The 9,412-nt window shown below is 37.5% G+C and overlaps 2 long non-coding RNA genes across 2 annotated transcripts; one reads left to right on the top strand and one right to left on the bottom strand.

The window, feature by feature from the left end:
• The first annotated feature begins 4,381 nt into the window (after positions 1-4,381).
• On the top strand, positions 4,382-6,995 carry LOC144965791 (uncharacterized). Its single transcript, XR_013644105.1, has 2 exons — positions 4,382-4,585; positions 5,744-6,995. It is a non-coding gene; the product is annotated as an uncharacterized LOC144965791 (long non-coding RNA).
• Positions 6,996-7,093: 98 nt separating this feature from the next.
• Positions 7,094-8,615, bottom strand: LOC144965792 (uncharacterized). The gene is made up of 2 exons (XR_013644106.1): positions 8,435-8,615; positions 7,094-7,482 (listed from the first exon to the last, which is right to left on the bottom strand). It is a non-coding gene; the product is annotated as an uncharacterized LOC144965792 (long non-coding RNA).
• Positions 8,616-9,412: the final 797 nt, after the last annotated feature.

The following is a 9,412-nucleotide window of genomic DNA, read 5'->3' as shown; positions in this document are numbered from 1 at the left end:
CCCCCCCCCTGGGGGAGTTTTCGCCACATGGTTTTTCTGAAACAGCAATATATCTTGAGTATTAATCCGGGTGTTACCGTTTTTTCAAGTGTCATTTACGAGAGTTACGGCCCTTGAAAGGTCATTAGGTGCATTTTTTTGTGAAATCGTTTTTGTGCATAAAATGGTTGTTTATCACCTTAAAATTGTTTCACATACAATCAATAACGGAATTTTATTGTAATTTCTCATTTTTTTGCCTCATATCATAAAATATTTTACAAAGCCATATAGCGTTTTTAAATCTTTGATAGCCATTTTCTCTATAATTTGAAAAAAAAATCGATTACAGTGTACTTGTTTCCCTTCAGGATAAATAAACAAGAGGGATTGTGCACTAGGACAATTCAGGCATGCTTCAGGGACATATAACACAAATTAATCCGGGTGTTACAGTTTTTTCAAGTATCATTTACAGGAGTTATGGCCCTTGAAAGGTCAAGGGGTGCAATTTTTCGTGAACTCATTTTTGTGCATAAAATGATTGTTTATCACCCTAAAATTGCTTCAAATGCAATAAATAGTGGAATTTTATTATCATTTCTCATTTTTTGCCTCATATCATAAAATATTTTACAAAGCTATATAGGGTTTTAAAATCTTTGATAGCCATTTTCTCTATAATATGAAAAAAATATATATTACAGTGTATTTGCTTCCTTTCAGTGATAAATAAACAAGAGGAATTTTGTACTAGCACAATTCAGGCATGTGGGTGTTCTGTAGGATGAAGTTGAATTCAGACGGAGAACGTTTCCCTGGCTGGAAAGGTTGGCTTTCATCAACAACTCCAAACCCCCAAAATGAAAATGAAACCAACATGCCTTCAATTGTTGAATATATGCCTGTCATCAATGCTCCCATAACTGAAGCAGCTACAGTACAGAAGGTGCTACAACTATCTTTGGAGGCAACACAAGAGCTTGGTCAGCCATATACATTTGTAACACTTGACCTTGCTGTAGCAAAGAAAGCTTACGATATTGTCTGGCAAAACCCACAGCTTTACAAAACAGTCATTATTCACCTGGGTGTCTTTCACACCATAATGTCATATCTTGGTGCCCTGGGAAAGCTCCAAAGTGGATCTGGTTTTGAAGAAATTGTGACTGAAGCAGGGCTATGTGCACATGGTTCTATGGATAGGGTTATGAGTGGAAAGAACTACAACAGGGCTATACGAGTGCATGTGTCTGTTTTGGAGGCTCTAGAGAGGCTTCTGCTTGCAAAATTTGAGCAGGACACGGATTCAAAACTCAGTAAAGACCTCATGTCTTACATAAAGGAATTCACCGAAGGAATTTCAAGCCATACAGCTAATAAAATTCTCCTGTCAACTGTGTATGCTGAGTTATTTTCCCAGTATGAAGCCTTCAAAGAGAGTGTCCGCTCAGGAAAGTACGGAAAAACTGCACAATACTGGATCCAATACATGGACAGAGTTTGGCTTCTCCTCCAGTTTCTGCGAGCTACAAAGACAAACAACTTTCTTCTTCATATATCTTGTTTAAAAGAACTGTGTCCACTGCTTTTTACCATGAATCACCACAGTGTATATTTTGTGTCACTAGCCAACCTGATTTATTCCCACCCAGGGGCAGAAGAAATGTTACAAGATAATGGATTTAGTGTCTCCAGATCAAGGACGCCTGCTGGAAGAATAGCAGTTGATATGACCATTAAACAAACAATAAACAAACATGCAAAGACAAAAGGAGGTATTGTTGGGTTCAGCAAGAGTCTTCCAAGCTATTACCGTTGGAGTGTAACAAGACACAATCGAGCAGAATATGTATCAGCAACCCAAAGAATGATCAGCAACAACAACTGTATGGATATAGACACCCACAAAGAATTGAGCCTTGCAGAAAAAAGACAAAGTGAAAAGCGAGTGCAAAAGATCCTCCAGGCATTTTCAGCATTTATCAATCACTTTGAAGTTGAAGATGGTCTGGTCAGTCTAGCTTCAGGAATGAAAGTGCAAGAGGATGTTGCTGATGACCTGCTAGCCGTGGAAAAAAACAGGAAAAAGATTGTTTGAAAGTTTTGTTGAAAACAGACTGAAGGAAAAGACTGTAGAATTTCACAAGCCATTAGAAAGGAACAAGACCAAGACATTTGCATCATTGAGGAAAGTGGTAACAGTGAAAAAAGACATGAACGTGGTCAAAATCAAGGCACAAAGAAATTTATTTGGCCAGCTTCTTGTTTTGTCCCAAGAGCAGAGTGTTGATCTTCAAAAAGTTCTTCAATATCCTCTAACACCTACTCCATGGTCGCTGGCTTCATCAGATGGTTTACCTCTGAAGACCAACATAGCAACTCTGTTGCACAAGCTCACGCCTGACAATTCATTAATGTTCGAGGATTATGCAAAAAACAAACAAAAACCGTTTACATTGTTGATGGCAATGCACTGTTACAAACTCTGTCAGCAATCCCAAATACATTTGGTGAAGTAGCCAAACTTACATTTTCCTCCTTAACACAAGCAGCTTGTGTACACTTTGTGACTGATACTTACATAGAAGATTCAATCAAAGGTTGTGAGAGATTGAGGAGAGGATCTTCTGAAGATAATGCATACTTGTTAAGAGGATCTGCAACAACAGTGCCCAGACGTTGGAAATCATTTCTCAGCTGCGTTGATAACAAAAGATCCCTTATCAGGTTTCTCCTCAAGGAATGGGAAAGTAACGAATATGCAAAGAAACTGAGAAACAGGGAAATCTTCTTTGTCTGTGAAGAGAGATGCACCTTACTTTACAGTGACACGGATGAATTTACCACAGCTGTACCTTGTCTAGATCTCTACTCATCACATGAAGAGGCAGACACACGAATTATACTGCACTGTCAATATGCTTCCCGCCAACCAAACTGTGAAACAATTGTTGTCAGATCACCAGACACGGATGTCTTCTTACTTCTCCTTTCATTCTCAGAGACAATTGGAAAGACCCTGATTTTTTATACTGGCTGTGGCAACAACAGGCGACAAATCAATGTCTCTCAGATAGCAAAGACTTTGTCTAAACAGATGTGTGATGCATTACTTGGTGTCCATGCATTCACAGGCTGTGACACAACAAGTTGCTTTGCTGGGCAAGGAAAGCTGAAAGCTCTAAAATTTCTTCAAAAGGAGAAAGATCTTAGAATTCTGTTCTCCAGATTTGGAACATCAGCAGCTGTTTCGAGTAATGACTGTCTCATGTTAGAGTCATTTGTGTGCAAGCTGTATGGCAAAACCTCATGCACAAGTGTCAACAAAGTGAGGTATGACATAGTTCGCCAGCGTTTCAAAGGAAAGAAAGGTACCATCTCATGCAGTGGTGGAATTGATCTGTGTCAGATGCCTCCTTGTAGTCAAGTATTGTCACTGCACATATCAAGAGCCAACTTTCAAACTCTCATTTGGAGGAATGCAGTGTGCCAGAATCCTAGCATTCCAAAACCAGAGGATAACGGTTGGCAGAGAAATTCTGCAAATGAATTGGAAGTACAGTGGTTCAAAGATGCTTTCATTCCAGATGAGTTGCAGGAAATTGTGTATGAAGAAAGCTGCACCAGTACTGACGAAGATACATATGCCGAGGATGGCAGTGATAGCTTTGACATTGATTTCCTTGACGACACTTCAGAGGACGAAGAGGATTTTGCTACTGATGATGAGGATATGTAATAAATTGGTGAGCAGTGCAAACTGTTAAGGAGTAAAGCATGTTTGCAAAACACATAAGGATATTGTTTTTATGTACTTACTGCATCTTGAATCAAGAATCCCTTTTGAGTATCAATTATTCTTCATAATATAACAATGCGGTTTCGTTCAAAAGTCTTCGGTAATGATGCTTCACTTGGGTTGTGAACAAATTAGTCTTTTTTCATGATATATCTATTGTTTTTACCACACTTTCAACTTACTTTTAAATGTGACAACTGGACATCAATACTATGTTTAAAAAGAATGAAAATTATGATGAATTTGGCATCCCACAAAGTGGAGAAAAATTTAAGGGTTGCGTACACTTTTAGTTTTTCCTGTGACGTAGAAATATGAAGGTTGTTGTTGAGGCTTGGGCCATAGCTTTCTTCAGTGCTACATTTTTAATGAACATGCTGTTTTGGCCATATTTAAAATAATTTTTGTGTAAAACACTGAAATAGCCCATAAGTTTAGATATGACACTTCATGAGATTACTGACAAATTGTTTCAACTTTCTGTGAATCTATATAATATTTACAAATTGAAAGCTTGTGCACATAGTTTGATAGTATATTCAATAGGCTTCCTAAGTCGTGACGTAATCCTGCGCAGCAACGCATGGCAACAAACCGGCTGGCTCTAAACAGTCGAGAAAAATGGCTGACACGAACTCTATTTCCATCACCGCCCTTATGAAATACTTCTCGAATGAGCATAAAAGTGTCTCGCGAGGTGAAAATCATCATCAGTCAGGTCATGTTTTGACTTTCACTTACTCAGATGGCTTGATGTTCGGCAAAGTTCAAGCCAGCATGAAGAATAAAGAGTATTCTGTGAAGGTAAGTCATTTCGTCTTCTCATTCTCACTCTCAAAATCTCACATCTCCGTAAAACTACTGTTGGACAATAATCAGTTTACTTTGAGTTTAGGCAGATTTAGTATATCCAATGGAAAGATTTAACTGTTTACGTTCGATTTTAGTTAGGGAGAGAGAGAGGGAGTCATTGAATTATTGTGTTTTTATCTTATGGACCACGGACTTTGAGTCTTTGAGGTCTTAGTCTTAGTCTTGCTTCACTAATTTTCGTTGCTATTGACTATAGTCTACTACATACTATTTAGTATCGTTTTGTAACCTTTATTATAATACTCATATGAGCATCACAATCACCAATCACGCTAGACATTTTATCATAATACTTCATGTGGGGCAGCGTGGATCAGCGGTACGGTTTTTGCTTCGTACCCGAAAGGTACCGAGTTCGTTCACCCGCCGCTGCGCTGTGTGGCCTTGAGCAAGTCACCTCGCCCTAGCTCAATTTGCGGCGCTGCACCGCGGTTATTCCAGTCTTCCCTGGGAATAGACCCTAGAGATAAATTTCCTCTATGGGATGAATAAAGGATTTATTTAGACCAGTGTTAGTCACGGTAAACTAAATTTCCTATTGGGTTAAGGTGTAATGTAAATGTTGCTGCTTGAAACTCGAAGAAATCAATAACATTGTGAAATTGAATGTGAACTTCAATTTAATATACGAAAACAGATAAAATGGACGTTTCGGGTTTCCCCCTTATCAACAAAGCAAGATGAATGAAAGAATCACTTAATTTGTTTTTTTAATTGAGTTTTTATACAGCGTAATATCCACTAAATGTGCTCAAAGTGCTTTACAAGGGGTCCCTGGCCAACAGCAACATTTAACATGTAAGACGGGACATGATGCCTGTTGGGCGATATTACAATTTTTTCGGACAGAGACAACGCTGTTAACGGCCAGGTACTCATTTGACACCTGAGTACGATGAGAGATTGTGAGTAAAGAGCCTTCTCCAAGGACTCAACTATGCGCCGAGCGAGGCCCAAACCCAGGACCTTCTGATCTGAAAGCGAGTGTCATACCACAAGACCACAACAGACGTTTTATTTGTTTGTTTTTTGCTTATTGAGCATGGTCGCAGCTCTAAATTTGAATCTTTTATTCTTTTACTTCCACAGATCTATCTTGATGATGCCTTGGGTTGATTCAGTCCAAAACTAATTTGTGTGGTTTTATTTAACAATGTTAATGACATTGAACATACATTGATACAACAATGCCATAATTTGTCATGTTTATCATGTAAAATCATGTATGGACCTACAAAACCATTATTTTGAATGGTGATTTGATGATGATGAACAAAATATGTGTGTTGTACAAAATAAATGGCAAAGCTAACAAAATGCAGTCTCCTTAATAAGAGGAGACTGGGGATTGACAAGTGCTGCAACAAATTGAAAAATAATATCAGATGTTTCTCTTAACATGGTTGGAATATATGAGAGGATGTTAACATTTTTCAGTCTTTCATTAGCCCTCTCAACATGAATTCTACATGAAGCAATTTCTTTTGTTAATAAAATCTCATTTTCAGTAAATTTATTATGTAAAAAGGAAGGGATATTTACAGTTACTCCTTGAGGTAAAATATCTTGAATCAGGATGGGGTTTTACCTTTATTACCTTTATCTGCTAAAATTAAATCTCCAGGGCTTAAAATTAAAAGTTTTAGTAATCCACAATTTTGTACAATGACCTTATCCGAGACAGACCCTGGATACAGTTTAGAAATAAAATTTATCACACCATTTGGACTCAGACCAACAAGAGCTTTAACAGAATTCATGGACCTATAAGAATAAATTAACCGTTGTTTATCCATTTTTTTTAGGAATAGCAATTTGGTCATCTGTACAATCAATGATCATTCTGCAATTTGGAAATCTTAAAAATGATGATGGAGCTGATAGTTTATTTTTATGTCTAGAAGGGCATGTAACCTTCATAACATTTTCAAAGAGAAGCTTATGGCTTATGTAAAACATGAATAAAAGTTTGTATAATATTTGTTATAGTACTTTCACTAACGCTAAACAATTGTGAAATATGAAGGTTAGCGTAGTTCTGTCTAAGTTTCATAAGTGTAATAATGAAAATTTTGTCTTTTAATGCAACTGTCTCTTCCTGAACTTCCCATCCACTATAATAAATAATGTTACCTCTAAAGCACTCAACATATTGAACAATAATATTAAATATTTTAAAACAATGTACACCTGTCTCCATTCGAAGAACTTTTTCTGTAAGGCTTGAAACAGTGTAAGTGCGTTGAATCTAACTTAGTTGGGTTTTTTAAAGCTAGCTATTTCCTTATTTTTGTCTGTAATTTCTTGTTCTTGAATTAAATTTGTTGTTCTATTTAAAATATCCTCACTTGTTCTACAATCTGTTTTTTTTAAAAGAAGGAATCATGTGATGATGGTGACGAGAGTTGAGATGATGATGAGGGAGAAGATAATGAGGATGATGATGAGGAGGAAAATAATGATGATGAGGAATCTGGTTTTTTTAAAGGTGGGACTTTGTGATGATGATGAAGAGAGTTGAGCTGATGATGATGATGATGATGATGATGATGATGATGATGATGATGATGATGATGATGATGGTGGTGGTGGTGGTGGTGGTGGTGGTGGTGGTGGTGGTGGTGGTGGTGGTGGACTTCTTGATGTTGGTGCCAATTGAGATGGGGTGGGAATTCCTTGTGTCACTTTTCTTTTCTTTCTTTCTGGCTCTGATGGAAACAATTTATTTTTATTTCTGTCAAACCATTCAGGGAGGTTGGCTTTGTCACCATCTCTGAAGGGACAAGAACACACTCTTGATGATGATGTTGGATCTTTTGTCCTTTCTCCTGAAATGAAAAGATTTTAAAAAAAAAAAAACAATAATTCTGTTGGGCATATTGGGTATATTATTTAATTTGATAAGTACTTTGTTTTAGACTATCTTGTTTGACACCAACTCAATGCATGATAAATCAAAGGTGTGCAAGAGACTAGGTTACTGGTGGGTCTCTCGCCTGTCTTTTATGAAATCGCACATTCAGCAAAATGTCGCACTTCCTCATTACTTCTTTTGATGATTTTGACTAGGTATATATAAAAATATGAATTCTTAAATTTACACAGTTAAAGTTGATCTTGGGGTTGAGTGTGGCAAGACTGGCGTTTTCTCTTTATTTCAGTCAGTACTGTACTGGACAGTGCAGTGATGGAAACTTTGGAGTGTCAACAATCGGGCACAGGTAAAGGAGAGAGGTCCCTGCCGCCATCTTGCTTTGTTCACACAGAGTTGCCACCTCGGCTGTCGGGGAGGGGAGGCATGGCAGAGAATCAGAGAAACTTTCCAAAAAAAAGAGGAAAGTATGTGTGTTTGTGTGTGTGTGTGAGAGAGAGAGAGAGAGAGAGAGAGAGAGAGAGAGAGATATCTGCGTGAGGGGAGGGGAGGGGGGGGGAGGTTGCGTTATTTTATTTATTTATTTTCATTTTGCCATAAAGGTATCGAGTTTAAAGTAAGATTTTAACAAATATTTTCTTCTCTTTCTTCTTGTTCTCCTTTTTTAAAAAAATATCACTTATCAGTAGAACTTAACTCTCATTCAGTTTATCAGCCTTAACATCAAAACGATTGAGATATCATTTTTGCTTCAACTTCAATAAAAATCTAGTGTGGAATGTATTTTTATTTATAATTTCGTGCAATTGTACACTTTAATCATAAAATATAGGTCTACGTAAGCTAGAACTTGACCTAGATCTGGACTACGAACTCTATCAAATGTTCGACGAGGCGTGCGTGCTTACCTGACTAAAGTGATCCACTTTTTCTTCAATTTTTTGTCTGCCTGTCCATTTGGAAATCTGTAAAACTTGCAGGAGTGACTCTCTGACTGGTGTAGACAATCTGGTACAAAACACTGGACCATATTTAAGATAAAAATTGTTTTTTGAGCGATTTTCCAATTAATCCTTGCCCGGACCAAGCACGGATTTTTTTTTGTTTAGAGCCAGCCGATTCGTTGCTAGGCGGACGTGACGTCAGACTGTGGAATTCTATTTCCTTCAGTTTGATACCTACCCAATTTGCATATATTTGAATTAATATTGTAGTCTCCGATCTGATTCATGGAGCGGGACTACGACGATAGTCCTAGACTAAATCCGTTGTCTCAGACTAAAAGGCGTTGTAAGATATTCATGAAGCCGGACTACGCGAAGTCTTAGACTAAACGAGGGACTAAACGGGTGAAATTTACACCCGCGATTTAGCAGGTGTAAATATCGTAGTCTGAGACTAAATTTCAAAATCATAATATGTCCTCTACGCTGGGGGAAGTAATTGTACAGCGATTAGAACAAGAATACCGACAGTTTTTGATTTTATATTTATTTTTATTTATTTATTTATTTATTTTTTGGTTTTGTTTATTTTATTTTCTTTACTTTTCTCGAAGATTCGACAATCGCACATACACTCCTCATCTTGCCCATTCAAAACACTCTGCAGGGACTCCTCCTCCCCCCTCCCCACCCCCCCCCCAACACACAGTTTCATAGTAACTTCCTCCTCCTCCTACTACTACTTCTACTACTACTACTACACTACTACTACTACTACTACTACTACTACTACTACTACTACTACTACTACTACTACTACTACTGTTGCTGCTGCTACTTTCACTATTATCATTACTCCTACTACTACTAAAACTACTACTACCACTACTACTACTTCTACTACTACTACTACTACTACTACTACTACTACTACTACTACTA

This window comes from Berghia stephanieae, chromosome 2, assembly GCF_034508935.2.
Source record: "Berghia stephanieae isolate SIO BIC M18660-M18661 chromosome 2, UCSD_Bste_1.3, whole genome shotgun sequence".
Lineage (NCBI taxonomy): Eukaryota > Metazoa > Mollusca > Gastropoda > Nudibranchia > Aeolidiidae > Berghia > Berghia stephanieae.
The sequence above is the reverse complement of the archived record's forward strand: the minus strand, read 5'-3'. Positions and strand labels throughout refer to the sequence as shown.